Genomic DNA, 17,618 nt, shown 5'->3' on the forward strand with positions numbered 1-17,618 from the left:
GGCCCAGTGCCCAGGGCAGAGAAGGAGCTTGGGTCATGTGTTGAGGAAGAAGCTTCAGGCCCTTTTAGGATCACCAGAAGTGTGGCAGAAGTGGCCCTGCATTGGCCATGGAGCTAGCAGCTGGAAGATGAGCCATTTAATTTGGACATTTTGCTTGCCACCTGAATGCTCAACTAAAAGTTTCCAACCACAGGCTTTGCTTGTGTACTTACTGTCCCTGTAATTAGCCTGGGTTGTAAGACACACAGGTTGTTTCATAATGTAAAAAATAAGGAAATACAATTCTCTCTCTGAAACTGCAGGAGGCTGGTTTTAGACTCTGCCTTGTATCCCCAAGTCTTCCTCTTTCATAGAACATAGGGTGGCCTTCTGATGACACATGGTCTGTCTTTCTATATTCTAAGCCATCTCTAAACAACTGATATACCTAATGCAATAAAAATACCATATACTAATTGTAATACTGCATTGCCCAGGAAAAAAGGTTGGGATTTGGTCTGCTGCAGTTTTTCCCTGAAAATTTTGATTAGATCCACAGTTGATTGAGCATACAGACACAGTAAAATTCAAAGAAACTGTGTGTGTGCATAAATATGCATAACATACATAGGTACACATGTGCTCACACACATACTTGTAGAAGACATAGGAGTTTCAAGGGAATTCTAGGTACTAGAAACAAAACAAAAATTAAAGCAGAGCAGAGGATGTAGCTCAGTGGTAGAGTTCTTATATTTCTAGGGTGCAGGAGGCCAAGGGGTCTATCCCCCTTCATTAAGGAACAAGTAAAGCATCATTAAGCAACAAGCAAAGCAATTAGACACCAAGGAGACTCTGTTTTAATTTTCTTTCTTTCCTGAGCCAGTATTAGGGCTTAAACTGTGCTTTTCCCACTCAAAATTGGCACTCTACTACCTGAGCCAAACCTTCACTTCTGGATTTTTGCTGGCTAATTGGATATAAGAGCCTGGTGGATTTGTCTGCCCAGGCTAGCTGCATATTGAGATCCTCGGAGTAGCTGGGATTATAGGTATTAGCCACTTGTGCCCAGCTTGTGTCTTCCCATTTTTTGGTTTTAAAGCCACAGGCTCTTGAGAACAGCTGTAGATCCTGGCCAAAAAATAGTATTTGAAAAAAACAAAACGGTTATTGTAAGATGTGTCCAGCATACCTTTACATAGGACACTGGCTAGTTTTGTTTGTTTGTTTGTTTGCTTGCTTGCTTGCTACCATGGCCCAGGCTGACCTGAAAATCTCAGTGTAGCCCAGGTTGGCTAAAATTATCCATCTCCCACCTCAGTCCCTGGAGGTCTGGGATGCATGCCTGGCTTCTCTGTAGCTGCTGCTATGTAGCAAGCCACCCAAACTTGAGGCAGCAAGCCTGTTTACGTTTCATACTCTTGTAGAGTAAGCCAGGTTGGCAGCCCCTAGGAACTGTCAGAATGGCTGGCTGCCCACAGATGGGTCTAGGATTCCTCTGCTGGGACAGCTCGCCTCTGTTCCATGTGACTGTTCATCCTTGCCAGGGAAACCAAGCCTCTGGACCAAATGGCCTGGAGATTCCCAAGAGCCAAGCCTGACCTCAAGCCTGGACACCTCCGGCTCCTCTGGAAGTTAATGCTGATGAAGCACTGCCACCCAGGAGGCTGCTTCAAGAAGAACTTTTGTAAAACTCAATGCTGGAGGCCAAAGCAAGGGAGGGGAGAAAGCCACCTGGCATTGCCAGACTTAGGCTTTTTAGATTTTTTATTGATTCATGCCAGTACTGAGGCTTGAACTGAAGGCCTTGTACTCTCACTTGGCTTTTTCCACTCAAGGGTGGTACTCTACCATTTGAGCCACAGCTCCACTTCCAGCTTTTTGCTGAGTAATGGGAGACAGGAATCTCTGAGGTTTGTCTACCTAGGTTGGCTTTGAACTGTGATCTTTGGATCTCAGCCTCCTGAATAGCTACGATTCCAGGCTAAATTAGCTAGGATTGCTTAACAAAGTATGAGTTCTTGACAGACCATGTGACTTAAAAGTAAAATCTTCTACCTCAGTCTCTGCCATAATGGAGCTGTTTATGGTACTCTGTCATAAGCATGTGAGCTCATATGCAGCATATACCAGAAACCCAGGACCCAGTCAGCCCCTAACTATGTGCTATATACTATCATTATTGCCATCATTATTATTGGCAATCACAGGGGACCGTACTTACTGCTGTGCTGAGGATCAAACCCAGGACCTTGAGCACGCTAGCACTTGGCTAACCTCCCCTCCAGTTCTGTGAGAACTCAGCTTTCAAAAAGAAGCCTTTTGTCAGACATTGGAGCTCACACCTATAATCCTAGCTACTCAGAAGGCTGAGATCTGAGGATAATGATTCGAAGCCAGCCCAGACAGGAAAGTCCCTGAGACTCATAGTCTCCAATGAATCAGTTAAAAGCTAGAAGTAGAGCTATTGCTCAAGTGGTAGAGCACTAGGCTTGAGCAAAAGAGCTAAGAGCATAGCAAAGCCCTAAGTTCAAACTTTAGTGTTTTTGTTGTTTTTATCGAAACACAGCTATACTATGTAGCTTAGGCTGGCCTTGAACTTGGGATCCTCCTACTTTAGCCTTCCTAGTGCTTGGATTATAAGGGTATACCGCCATGCATGGTCCAAAAAGAATCTCAAAAATTATTTTCAAACTCCATTATCCATTATCATTTTTATATGTTATAAATTTATTGTGAATACTTTTCCCAATTTCTGTTTTTCTTTTTAAATATGTTTACTTTTAAGAGTTTATATTATTTTGTCTTTTTGTAAATGTATTTCTATCATTATTATTAAGGTGTTGTACAGAGGGATTATGCTTTTGTAAGTCAGGTAATGAGTTTGTTTCTTTTTTTGGACAATGTCTCCCTTTCTTCACTTTTCCTCAGCTTCCCCTTCCTCTTCTGTCCCACAAGTTGCACAGTGCATTTTCCACAGTGTACACTGAATAGCATGGTGGTATCTGCTCACTCTCCCTCCTTCCCTTTCTGAGTCCCCTCTTTGACCTCCCTAAAATAAAAAACTCCAAAGCAAAACAAACACCTCCATCACCACCACCACCACACATAATAACAACAAAAACCTCAGGTTTCCATTTCCTGGCATTCAAATAATGTTTTAAATGTCCAGAGAAGTTCCTAGCTTTCATATATGAGAGCAAACATGCCATTTGTGTGCTTGGCTTACTTCACCTAGCATTTTGTGATGAGAGCTAGAAATCAAACGCAAGGCATTCCAGGTGTTAGGAAAGTGCTTTAACATTAAACTATACCCCAGCTTTGTTTTTTGTTTGTTTGTTTTTGTTTGTGTTTGTGTGTGTGTGTGTGTGGTTGTTGTTTGTTGTCTGGTTTTGCAAGTCCTGGAGCTTGAACTCAGGGCCTGAGCACTGTCCCTGAATTTCTTTTGCTCAAGGCTAGCACTTTACCCCTTGAGCCACAGCGCCATTTCCAGCTTCATGCGTGCTAGGCAAGCACTCTACTGCCAAGCCACATTCCCAGCCCCGGCAGCCCCGTTATTTTTAATTGATACATCTCGTTTGTACACATTTATGGGCACTGTCAGATGTTTCATACAAGTATATTTTGTATAATAAATCAGCACAGTGTATTCATAACTAAAAACATTCATCATTTCTTTGTGGTAAGAATGTTCAAAATATTTTCCTCTAGATTTTTAAAAATATATACTGCTTAGCCAGATGTCAGAGGCTCATGCCTGTAATCCTAGCTACTTAGGAGGTTGAGTTCTGAGGATCACAGTAGGAAGCCAACCCAGGAAAGTCACTGAGACTCTTATCTCCGATTAACCACCACCTAAATAAATAAATAAATAGTTGGAAGTGGAACTGTGGCTCCAGCTCAAGTGGTGGAGTGCCAGCCTTAAGCAGAAAAAGATGATAATGGACAGCACCCAGTCCCTGTGTTCCAGCCCCAATCCTGACACTGGCACACACAGACACCAACACATCAAATTCTTCAAAAATTAAACAAATAAATTAAGTACACTTAAGATTTAAAAGAGCTATTTTTTTTTTTTTTTTTTTGGCCAGTCCTGGGCCTTGGACTCAGGGCCTGAGCACTGTCCCTGGCTTCTTCCCGCTCAAGGCTAGCACTCTGCCACTTGAGCCACAGCGCCGCTTCTGGCCGTTTTCTGTATATGTGGTGCTGGGGAATTGAACCTAGGGCCTCGTGTATCCGAGGCAGGCACTCTTGCCACTAGGCTATAACCCCAGCCCCTAAAAGAGCTATTTTTAAGTTCATGAAAACAAGGCCTCTAACTGAAATAAAATTGACCTTGTTTTGATGAGAGTTGCTATGTTTTAGGGGGGAGGGGGTTAGGTTGGTCTGAGACAGGATGAATTGAATGAGATAGTCTTGCCTTGCTAGGTAGAGCATTATGTTCAGCAAGTTAGACCTAACACTGGGCACTGTGCTTACCTTGCAACAGGTGCTCAGGACAGCTGTTGGTGAGGTGAAGGAAGAAAGAAAGAGAGGGAGGGAAGAAGGGAGGGAAGGGCTGCTGATGGTTGGCTGGAGGAAATGAACATTTACAGGGTTCATTTTCAATATTGCAGGCTGTTTAGAAACCAGCTTCTCTGGTGCCCTTCCCCTGCAAGACTGAAGTCCAATATATCACAGAACCACTCCCTTAAATTGAGCATTTAGCCTCCAGGCACTTGGTTATTTCCATTAAAACCTTACTGATTAAGACTGGGCCTATGGTGCTTTCCTATAAACCCTAGCAATTTGGGAAGCAAAGATAGAAGAATTATTAGTCCAAAACTGAATCCAGCCAAAAGTTTGAGATCCCAGAAAAAAATGCTAGGGGATGGCTCAAGTGGGGGGCAGAGCCTGATTAGCAAGAAGACAAGGGCCCTGAGTTCAAATCTTAGTGCTGCCAAACAATTTCTGAATAAGAGTTTGAGCTTCTCTGTCACTGGGAAAGACTGGAAGTATTCGGACAGACATCTTCATATTTGTTCCTGAGAAATGTTTGCATACCCTTGGTCTGGGAAATGCTGGGGAAAATAAAGAATATCTGTGTATTGAAAGGCAATAGTCAAATATTAAAGACACACATTTACATCATCATTAAAAGTAAGGATTAAAGGCAAGGATGACTTACATATTAACCTTGAGAAGAATTTTCTTCCTTGGGGAGTGATCAGTTATATGGTTAGCAAAGGCAGGATTTCCTAGGATAGTAGGAAAGAAAACAGGTTGGCAGAGGAAAGAAAACAGAGCTCACAAAGTCACATGTGTGGTTTTGTTCTAGTGAATTCTATGATTTACCAATGTGGTGGTGATTGAGAAACTCTAATGTATCTCTGCATCCACAGCAAAGCCACACACATAGGGTTAACCTGTGAGGATTAGGGGTTGCTTATAATCCAACAGGCCAGACAGGGAGCCTGGTTCTTGTGGCTGGGCAAAGATGTGGCTTCAGAAACTCAAACACCAGCAGCAAAGGACTTAAACAGTTTTAGTACTAGAAGGAAAAGTAGGTGAAGCCAGGCACTGGAGACTTATGCCCATGATCCAAGCTACTCAGGAGTCTGAGATATGAGGACTGTGGTTCAAAGCTAGCCTAGGCAGAAAGTCTTACATCTAACCAACAAAGAGCCAGAAATGGATGTATGGCTCAAGCGATAGAGTGTCAGCCTTGAGCAAAAAAGCCAAGCAAGTGCATGAGGCCCTTTGACAAGCCCCAGTACCAGCATTAAAAAACAACAAAAGTAGATGCAGTGTGCCACTTCTTCAGGATAACAGAAAACATTCCTAAATCCTTATCCTCTTGCCACTCCGGCCCCACCCAGGCAGGACCGACACCCTGGCACCCCATGGTGGCTGTTTATACTAAAAGGAGATGTCCTAACCTCAGGAAATTGCAACGAGAGCTGTTTCTCAATATAACTTGACTTGCCTCAAGTCAAGCCAATTGTTTTGTTGAGAAAATTATTAATTCATCATTCTTGTTGATGCACCTCTGTTTTTTTCTTACTTCTATGCTCAGCTTTAAATATTCCTTCTTTTGAGGGGTGGCTATTGAGAAAGGATCTCCCAATATAGCTCAGGCTGGCCTCAAACTGGAGATCTTGTCTTACTTAGTCTTCCAAGTGCTGGGATTACAGGCATGCACAACCACACCCTGCTCATGAGGTAACTTCTTTTTTCAGTTGTGGAGCTTGAACTCAGGGCCTTGGCACTGTTCCTGAGCTCTTTTGCTCAAGGCTAGCACTCTACCACTTTAAGCCACAGTGCCACTTCTGGTTTTCTGGTAATTAATTGGAGTTAAGAGTCTCACGGACTTTCCTGCCCAGGCTGGCTTTGAACCGTGATCCTCAGATCTCAGTCTCCGGAGTAGCTAGGATTACAAGCACGAGCCACCATAGCTTGGTGAGACAACTCTTATTTATTTATTTAGTGCTGGTATTAGGGTTTAAATTTAGGGCTTGGACCCTGTCCCTTAGCGTCCTCACTAAAGGCTGGCATTCTGATAAAGAGTCTCATGTACTTTCCAGCTTGGGTTCACTACAGACCAAAATGCTCAGACCTCAGCCTCCTGAGTAGCTAAGATTACAGACATAAGCCACTGGTATCCAGCTATGAGAAAATCTTGATCTCCACATTAATGTATTTAAGGAAAAAGGATTAGCTGTGTTGTGAAGTCGACTACTACCTACACCAAACTAGTCACTTTTCCTTTTTTGTGTCTATAATGCCAGAAGAGAACTGTGAATTACAGGTCATTAGCCAGTGTTTTCAATGACTTGGAGGTGAAGTTTGGACTCGACTCTGAAATCCTTAATAAATAATCCTTAATAATTTGGGAAACCCTTACAATCCTGAAGGTGATATGGGATTGACTAAATCAAATATTTCATTATGTAATCCAGTTGCCAAGTCTTTCAAACTTCTCCCTTTGGAATTCTTGGACTTATCACACACATCCAAAAGAATGTAGTTCTAAAGGTGGAATTTTTGCTAGACAGGAGCAATCTAGGCAACTAGAAGAGTAGCTAACTGGTTAAGTGCTGGTGGCGTAAGCCAGTAATCTAAGCTACTCAGGAGGCTGAGATCTGAGGAGCCCAGTTTGAAGACAGCCTTGGTAGGAAAGTTCCTGAGATTCTTATCTCCAGTGAACCACGCAAAAGCTGCCAACAGAGCTGTGGCTCAAGTGGTAGAGTGCTTGCCAGAGTGGAGAGAAAAAAAAAAAATCAACAACAAATTTAAGGGAAAGTGCCTAGGTCTGGACTACAAGCCCCACTACTAGCAAAAACATAAAAAGAGTAGTTGACTGAATAAATAATTGGCACATGACAAAACTTAAAAAATCAACTACTGACCCCATCGATCAGTCTATTCAAGAAGGCAGAGTTGTTTAGGAACAAGTTACCATGTAGGTTCTTGCTCAAGAGAACCCCTTCTGCCTTACTCCCTCTATAAGCTGACAGTCAACCCTGGGCACAGGCTGCTTAGCCTCTTGCCTCTTTTATTTGGCTCAGATAGTATTTAAACATTTTGAAACAAGGCCAACATTTCTAACATCAGTTCTTCTATCACAACGCTGGATTTCTGCCTTTTCTAGATAAGATGTAGACTCTTTTCACGCCAAGTCCTAACTCTAAGCCACAGGGTTTACAGTGGGTGTATACCACCCATCCCTTCCTGAATGATTGTTCCTCCTGCAACTGCCAGGCTCCACCTGCTGGTGTGTGTGTGTGTGTGTGTGTGTGTGTGTGTGTGTGTGTGTGTGTGTGTGTGTGTGTGTGTGTTTCTAACCTGCTCGGTTGGTCTGGCCTGTAGGTATTTTCATGTGGCCACACCCCTTTTTCATTTTTTTGTGATGTCTTTGCTTAGATCCTTCCCACAACTGAAAGAAACTTACTTGGTCTCATTATGCAAAGACAAGACTTCCCAAACTTCCCCTCCCTTGCCCATAGCTTCCTCCTTGTTCTCTGTCCTCGGAAGCCAGGGGGGAACAACTCTCTAGGCAACTTTCTCTAGGCAAACTTGCTACTACAGGTTGATAATAGTTGCTGCTCCGGTGCACATCAGCTGGGGGAGGGGAAGGCTAAAAGAATGGGAGCCAAGTATTTCCTGGAGTTCTCATTCCCCGTCCTAGTTGCCATTTCTGCTGTCACCCCAGCTCCAGAAAAATATGGAATTGCAACACACACACACACACACACACACACACACACACACAATTTTTTTGGAAAGAAAAAAATGTCTTGATTTTAACAGTGCTCTGATTTAAAAAAAAATAAAAAGGTTTCTTCTCTCTCTGTATGTAACTAGACTTCAAAGCGCAGAGTTTATTATATGAAAAGCAGGCATTTTGGACTGACAGATCCCCTATGGGATAAATGCATTGCCAGGGGCCCTTTCTTCCCAGGATAATTTAAGAATCAATGCCACACATTGGTGACCAATCTAAGGTAGTCTTCATGGGCTTTATGGTATGTTCTCCTAGAGCAGCACACGTTTGGGATTACTACACAGCTTCCCTCTCCCAAACTATTATTTTTGTTTTTATGAATAATACAGTATGCTCCAGTTATTATTTAGTTTGGTTTTCTGCTACCCTTCTGCTTGGCATTTCTGCAGTTTAATTTAAATGTAACTGCTCAGGAAAAAATGCAAATTTCTTCTATTCAAATTCAAAGGAAAATAAATGGATTTTTTTATGGCCTAAAGGATCTATTCATTACCAAATCATTTATCTTTCAGAGAGGAACCTTTTTTTTTATATCTGATATGCTGTAGTGCTGTCTTTATTTCTTTAATTTTTTTCCCTCCTTTGATAAATATGTTTGCTTTTTAAAATTTCTCTTGAATCTGTGTTGATCAGGCAACTCATAGAGCAGAGCAGACCAAGAAGATAATTAATTGCATTAAAACAGAAAGCAAAGGTTGCCTAGGAAGCTTGAACATATTTGTATTAAAAAATAAACAAACCTGCAAATAGGACGTACAAATGTTTAAAAATGTATAATGTTAAAAATATATACATTCTGGGCTGGGATGTGGCTTAGTGGTAGAGTGCTTGCCTTGCATGCATGAAGCCTGGGTTTGATTCCTCAGTACCACATATAGAAAAAGCCAGAGATGGCATTGCAGCTCAAGTGGTAGAGTGCTAGCCTTGAGCAAAAAAGCAGCTCAGAGACAGTGCCCAGGCCCTGAGTTCAAGCCCCAGGACTGGCAAAAAAAAAAAAAAAATACGCACACACACTTGGCTTTATCAAAGCAAAAATGTCATAAAGAGCTAAAGAAAGGAGTATGTGCATGTGTGTGTGTTAATAGATGAGTTTTCTTTCAAAGCTAGTTGCTGATACCACTAAGTGCTAGAAATATTACAGGTTTTTAGTTATTTATTTTTTGTTGGTTGTGGGGCTTGAACTAAGGGCCTGGGCGCTGTTCCTGAGCTTTTGTGCTCAAGGCTAGTGTCCTACCACTTTGAGCCATAGCTCCACTTCTAGTTTTCTGGTGGTTAATTGGAGATAAGGGTCTCATGGACTTTCCTGCCCGGGCTGGCTTTGAACCATAATTCTCGGATTTCAGTCTCTGGAGTAGCTAGGATTATAAGTGGGTGCCACCAGCACCCAGTACAGATTTCGTTTGCTTCTAAGATAAGCTGCTATTAGAAGTTTGAGATTTTTGGAGGCCAGGCTATGTTTTTATTAAACATCAGGTTCTATTTATCTCTCCATTAAAAACAATGTAAGGGGCAGTAGGGGCTGGTGTGTCACATAGGGACTCGGGAAGCTGTGATCCTGAGGAGTGCAGATAAAGCCAGCCTGGACAGGAAAGCAAAAAGCTGCAAGTAGAGTTGTAACTCAAGTGGAAAAGCACCAGGTTTGAGTGAAGGGGAAAAAACAAACAAACCCAAGGGATAGTCTCTAGGCCCTGAGTACCCAAGTACACACACACACACATACACACACACACACACACACACACACACACAGAAGAAGCTCAAACTCTAACAGCTGGAATGGAAAAAGCAATTTCTGCTAACTATCTCTCTAAATACATCTCACCAGTGCTGCTCCCAGCTTCTTCCTGACTTAGGCAGGCTCCTAAGCAAGCATGGCAAATATCCACTATGCTTTTATCTCTGTAGCCACTTGCCTTTCTCTAGAGTATGACAGGGATGTATTACAGTTTACCCACTGTTGACATTCCCCCTTTGAGTTTATGTATTTAATTGGATTTCAGGGCAAACTGACTGGATTTCTTTGTTCTAACTAGATTAACTTCAGATAGATAATCTGTTTGAGTTAGAGTTATTGTTCAAATCCTGCTAATTATTATGCTTTACAATACAATGGGGGGAGAAGAGATGGTGTAAATGTTCATTTGAAGAAGGAAAACACACCACACCGTGTCAAGTTCAAAAATGTGCAGTCCTTCTAAGGGATCCCTGAAGGCCAATTTCAAGGCAACTTTGCAAGGAACTGTTTATCCTGACATTCTCAAACACTAGGGGGTGGGGGGGCATGATGTTGGGGTCTGATTCCAAGTTTTGTGCTTTTCCTCAGAGTTGGGGTTTCAGAGCAGGCTATGAGCTGCTTTGCAAAACTCATCTCCCCAGGGGAAGGACAAAAAAGGAATCCCCCCCACCCCCCAGTCTCCTGGGCCTTTCTAGACTAAGGGCTTCCAAAAGAAAGGAAGCCAGACCGAATGAATAGTGAACACCAGTGGGCCAGGTTGGAAAACCAAAAGAAAGACAGAACTAAATCATCGTCTAATGAGGTGCTAGATTGATGGGATGAGGACACACAGGCAAGGAGGGCCGGGAAGCACAAATTTTCCTCCACTACTAGTTTCTGGAGGGTAGGGAAGGGCTCTTTAATTGTCCTTCCTTTCAGGATTTATCTGGTGGAAGCAGGCGGCATCTCAGAGTCCTGTAGCAGATGGCAATGCACAGTATTGAAAATAGCCAAATCCGAGACAATTAAAAAGAAATAAAGAGCTTGGCATCAGTGGCTCACACCTGTAATCCTAGCTACTGGGAAGGAAGGCTCAGATCTGAAGATAGTGGTTCAAAGCCAGCCAGGAAAGTCCTGTGGCTCGTCTCTCCAATTAACCTCCAAAAGCCCGATATGGAGGCATAGCCCAAGTGATAAAGTGGAAAAGCTAAGGAAGTGCTCCAGTCCCTGAGTTCAAGTCCTAGTACTGGCATACATACACATGCCCACACAGAGGCAAGAGAGGTCGCTCCGGCTGGTCACCCATTTCCAGGAATTGTCCCTGGCTAGAAGCTGCCACAAGGTCAGGTGACAAGATCAACAGAGAGCAAATGGAATAACCTGCTCAGTTGTTGGGAAGTCCTTGACAATGAAGTAAGCCTTTGATTTGCACTCAGTTTTCCCAGCTGTACAAGGGGTTAGCTAAGAACACCTTCCACCTGCTTGCAGCGAGGATTAAAGTGATCATGGGGACTGGGCTTAAGGAAGTAGCAGTGCTATCTGGGACGGAGCTGGGCTCCAGGGAAGACCACTTGCCTGGAATACTGGAAGGCATGGAAGTTCCAGCCTTAGCACCAAAATAAAAAGTCCGGTATGTTATCGCAGCTAACACTTAAAATTATTTCTACGTTTTCTATTTTGATGAGTTGGCTTTAGTTAATAGCTTAAGACAGAGGAGGCTGCCTGGGAAGTGCTTGTATGCTTTAGAAAGGGAGGAAGGTGCTTGGAAATCAGACATAATTCTCACTTACATAATACATTCACAAATATAAAAAGATTATGTCTTCCCTTGTGGAAAAGTATCTTATGAAAAACATTATTAATAAACTTTGGCCAGGTTACAGTGGTCCCTGCCTGTAATCCCAGTTACTCAGGAAGCTGAGACTTAAGGATTGTGGGGTTTTTTTTTTGTCTGTTTTGTTTTGTTTTTCTTTTTCTTTTTTTGCCAGTCCTGGACCTTGGACTCAGCACTGTCCCTGGCTTCTTTTTGCTCAAGGCTAGCACTCTACCACTTGAGCCACAGCGCCCCTTCTGGCTTTTTCTATATATGTGGTGCTGAGGAATTGAACCCAGGGCTTCATGTATGCAAGGCAAGCACTCTACCACGAGGCCATATTCCCAGCCCAGATTGTGGTTTTTAAGCAGGACTGGAGAGAAAAGTATGTGAGACTTTATCTCCAATTAACAAGCAAAACACTGGAAGGAGAGACATGACTCAAGTGGTAGAGCACTAGCCTTAAGCAAAAAGCTAAGGAAGGGTTTGAAGCCTGAGTTTAGGCCCCAAGACTGGCACAAAAATAAAAACAAAAACATAATGCGAAAAACTGGGAGAAAACAAGGGAAGGGATAACACTGTCCAAAAAAGAAATGTACTTTTTACCTGACTTATGGACATGTAACCCTGCTGTACATAACTTTTATAATAACAGTTATTTATTTATTTTTATTTATTTATTTTTGGCCAGTCCTGGGCCTTGGACTCAGGGCCTGAGCACTGTCCCTGGCTTCCTTCTGCTCAAGGCTAGTACTCTGCCACTTGAGCCACAGCGCCACTTCTGGCCGTTTTCTGTATATGTGGTGCTGGGGAATCGAACCCAGGGCCTCATGTATACAAGGCAAGCTCTCTTGCCACTAGGCCATATCCCCAGCCCTATAATAACATTTATTTATTTATTTTTGTTTGTTAGTTTTTTGCCAGTCCTGGGGCTTGGACTCAGAGACTGAGCACTGTCCCTGGGTTCTTTTTGCTCAAGCTAGCACTCTACCACTTGAGCCACAGCACCACTTCTGGCTTTCTCTATAATATGTGGTAATGAGGAATCGAACCCAGGGCTTCATGTATATGAGGCAAGCCCTCTACCACTAGGCCATATTCACAGCCCTATTTATTTATTTTTGCTGGTTCTGGGGCTTCAACTCAGGGCCTGGGCACTGTTTCTGAGCTTCTTTGTGCTCAAGGCTAGCACTCTACCACTTGAGTCATAATACCACTTCCAGCTTTTTCTCAATCGTTTACTGGAGTTAAGAGTCTCATAGACTTTTCTGCCCAGGCTAGTTTCAAACCATGATCCCCAGATCTTAGGCATCCTGAATAGCTAGGATTACAGGCACGAGCCACCAATGTCCAGCTTATATAATAACAATTAAAAACACACATAATAAACTTGGGTGTGGAGGACTGAAGCTGTGTCGATCTTAGTGAGTTGGTATTGATTTTCTTGTGTAAAGAAGAAAGGAATGTGTCCCAAACTATGCCCTTAATTGTAATAATAAGGGCTAGGAGTTTGGCCTAGCATGCACGAAGCCCTGGGTTCGATTCCTCGGTATCACAAACATAGAAAAAGCCAGAAGTGGTGCTGTGGCTCAAGTGGTAGAGTGCTAGCCTTGAGCAAAAGAAGCTCAGGGACAGTGCTCAGGCCCTGAGTCCAAGCCCCAGGACTGTCAAAACAAAAAATAATTTAAAAATATAGAAATAATAACAGCAACAACCCAGTTTGCCAAACTTTTTGTTGTAATTCTTGAGTAGTCAATTCTGCTCTTTTAACTCTTTCACAATCTACTTAAGTCATTAAGAAGAAGAAAGAGCATCAATAGATTGGAAGCCACCAGCACCCAGCCAGTTATCTTCTCTTTCCCTTTTATTTATTTTTTAGTCTATGCCTCGGACTCAAACTTGGTACCGGATGCTTTCACTCATTATTAAATGCTCTACCAAGGGAGCCACACCTCCAATCCTCAGTTACCTTCTTTTTATGAAAAATCATACTGGTGTTTTATTGGTAGTGATATAGTGCTTTCCTTTCAAATTTAATTTGTAAAAATACCTATTAAAGTAGTAACTTATTAAAATATTAAGGCACCAGTGGATCACACCTGTAATTCTAGTTACCCAGGAGGCTGAGATCTAAGGATTGGGTTTGAAGGCAGCCTAGGAAGAAAGTCCAAGAAACCCTTATCCCCAATAACCCCACAAAAAGCTGGAAGTAGAGTGTGTCTCAAGTGGTAGAAGGCGAGTCTTAAGCACAAAAACTTGGGGGCAGCCCCTAGACCCACAGTTCAAGCCCCATGACAGGCCAAAAACAAAACTAAGTGAGGGCACCAGTGGCTTATGCCTGTAATCCTAACTATTCAGGAGATTGAGATGTGAAGATTGTGATTTGAAGACAGCTGAGGGGTGGAGAAAGAGAAGAGATATTAGAGGAAGATACTCAGGGAAGCAAAGCTAAAAGACGGAAGATGATGTCCACCCTCTGTGTTTTCCAGCCTTCGTACACTCCTGGGTGTACTTTGATCACCGTTCTCTCCCTTTCCCTTCTCTTGGATAGCGCTAGGTGGGTGCTCTGCCACTGAACTGCACTCCTGCCCCTAGCGCCTGCTTTCAACTTCAGCTAGCAGGGCCAGCTTTTATTTATTTTGTTAGGGTTTTTTTTTTCTTTTTTCCTTTTTCCAGTCCTGGGGCTTGAACTCAAGGCCTGAGGACTGTCTCTGAGCTTCTTTTTGTTCAAGGCTAGCACTCTACCACTTGAGCCACAGCACCACTTCTGGCTCTTTCTGTGTACGTGGTGCTGAGGAATGGAACCCAGGGCTTTGTGCATGCGAGGCAAGCGCTCTACCACTAAGCCACCTTCCCAGCCCCTGTTATTTTTTTTTGTTGTTGTTGTTCAATGTCGTATTTAATTATATTTTTATCATCTTTAACTACTGTGCAAAGAAATGACCATTCAGTAAAATGGTTCTTGATGAGTGACACCCCTTTCATTCTCCCACTCCCTCCCTTCCTTTGGCTTATTTTAATACAAACCAGATAGCAAGGTCTGGGAATATGGCCTAGTGGCAAGAGCGTTCGCCTCGTATACTTGAAGCCGTGGGTTCGATTCCTCAGCACCACATATACAGAAAACGGCCAGAAGTGGCGCTGTGGCTCAAGTGGCAGAGTGCTAGCCTTGAGCAAAAGGAAGCCAGGGCAGTGCTCAGGCCCTGAGTCCAAGGCCCAAGACTGGCAACAAAAACAAAAATCATTAATAACCAGCTAGCAAGCCAGGGGGTGGGGGTGGCGGGAACTCAAGGTCTACAGGAAGACCACCCCCATTAGATAAGCTGGCCCTGAGTCCCCTGACAGGAGCCGGGAAGCGACCGGGACGCGTCCACGCCCGGGCCGGTCCTCCTTCCGGGGCGGGGACGGAGACCGGAAGACCGGCCCCCAGCTCGGCCGCAGGGCGCCATCTTGGGCTCTGGAGCACGAGTGGGGCCGAGTCAAGCCTCCCGTGTCCGAGACTGCGTGGCAGAGGCACTCGCGAGCCACGGAGAAGAGGCGAAGCGGGTGGGAAAGGGCAGGAGGCCGGGCAGGGCGTTACCTGAGGCGGAGAGCTCTGCGGCGCGGCCCTACCCCCGCGGTGGAGGCAATCGTCTGGCCTGGAAGAGCTCGGCGGCCGCGGAGGCCTCAGAGGGGGCGGCACTCAATCGCCTGACCCGGAAGAGCTCTGTGGCATGAGGGCGTCTCATAGGCGGCAATCAATCGCCTGACCCGGAAGAGCTCTGGAGTGGGAGGGCGTCTCAGCGGCTTCAGCAGGGGCCTGACCCAGAAGAGCTCTGTTGGCAGGAGGGCATCGCCTGACCCGGAAGAACTCTGCCCTGCGAGAGTGTCTCGGAGGCGGCCCCACTGGCACTAAAATAGGGGCAGGGAGTACTTCGTGCCGGGCCCTGAACCTTTGCCATCTGGTTGCCACTTAGTGACGTGGCAGCGCTGCCAGGAAAAGGCTGTTACTTGCCGTCTGCACATCAGACGGACGGATTCTTCAGTGAAAGGAAAATCAAAGTGGAAGTTCAATCCACCTGCGGCTGGAGGAAGAGGCCAAAGCGGTCAAATCGAGGGGCAGGCATAGCCTAAAAAAACGCACTGACCGGAATATAATATAAAAGCTGATTGGGAGTGAAGTTTAGTTCCAGACACAAGAAAAGCAATAACAAAAATCATGTCTTGAAAAGCAGAAAGTAGAGAGAGTCAAATGTAAATATCAGAATTGAAACAAAAGAAAATAGATTTGATCTCCTTACAGAAAAGGACCTTAATCCCTATCGACTTTAAGTAACTTCTGTTTTTCCTCCTCTTTCTTCTTTGCCTGGATGTGAACTCAGGTATTCACACTGTCACTGTGCTTTATCGCTCGACTGGTGCTGTACCCCCTGAGCCGTGACTACAGCTACGCATTTTGCTGGTTAGTTGGAGAGTAGAGTCTCACAGACTTTCCCACCTTGGGTGGCTTCGAACTGTGCTCACATCTCAGCCTCCTGGATAGCTAGGATTGCAGGCATGAGTTACGGGTGCTGGGCTCCCATTCTGCCTTGCAGTTGGATGGAAACTGCATTTTATTCATTGTTAGATGACTCTGTCACAGCCCCAGTCCACATGATATGAAGACTAAAATCTGACTCCTAGCAGGGAACTCCCTCTGCTCATCCAGTCCAGTAAGGAAGTAACTGGATTATGACGGTCTTGCCACTAACTTTTCTGCAGTGGAGAGTGGCCTGGGATGCCTGAGGCACCTTCTGATATGACAGGGTGGCTTCCTGGTTCTGGTTGCTCCAGGACTTTCCTGTTTTTCGCACAGAAATTTCCACAAATGGGGGAAAACCCCACCTACTGAGAAAACTGGAGTGGTTGGGGACCTCACCATTTTGCCCATAATGCTTCAGGACCCCAGTAGTTGAGTTGTGTAATTGGAGCACGATGAGGAATCCAGGCAACCAACAGCATACATGTACACGTCTATGCCATTTTGTTTGTTGGTGGGTTGGTTTTGAGACAGTCTTGCGGTGTAGCCCACACTGGCCTTACACTCATTATCTTCCTGCTTCAGTCTCTGCAGTGCTGGGATTATAGGTGTGACCCCCTACATCTGACCTATAAAATTTTCTCATGTGTGTGAATGAGTGTATCTGTATCTCAAGATACAGAACTGACCCACTACCACAAAGATTTCCCCAGTGCTTGTGCTAACCCTTGTTGGTCATAATCTGTTCTCTATCTTAATACTTTTGTCCTTTTGTGAATGTTGTCTACATGGAAGCCTAATATGTATAAAAAAAAATTTTTTTTTGCCTGTCCTGGGGCTTGAACTCAGGGCCTAGCTGCTGTCCTTGAGCCTCTTTGTGCTCAAAGCTAGTGCTCTACCATTTGAGCCACAGCTCTGCTCCCAGCCTTTTCTGAGTAGTTTATTGGAGATAAGAGTCTCATGGACTTTTTTTTGCCTGAGCTGGCTTCAAGCCATGATCCTCAGATCTCAACCTTTTGAGTAGCTAGGATTACAGGTGAGAGCAACCAGCACCTGGCTTGTGTATGACCTTTTGAGATTGGCTTTTTCCCACTTGGCATAATGCCTTTAAGATCCAACCAAGCTGTTGCAGGTGCTGCTAATTCTTTTTCACTACTGAGTAGTATTTGGTCTGTGCATTACTATCCTTTACACTACATAGTATTTGGTGCATTACTATCATGCTGCATGTAATAGTATTGTTCCAATTGTCCCAAATCACTTTTAAGTCAAAGGTAGAGCTATAAATGGTATATATCACTTAAAAAAAAAGCTACCTATGGCTGTGTGAGGCTGTGTACTTTCATTCATC

Source organism: Perognathus longimembris, chromosome 6 (assembly GCF_023159225.1).
Source record: "Perognathus longimembris pacificus isolate PPM17 chromosome 6, ASM2315922v1, whole genome shotgun sequence".
NCBI classification, from domain to species: Eukaryota; Metazoa; Chordata; class Mammalia; order Rodentia; family Heteromyidae; genus Perognathus; species Perognathus longimembris.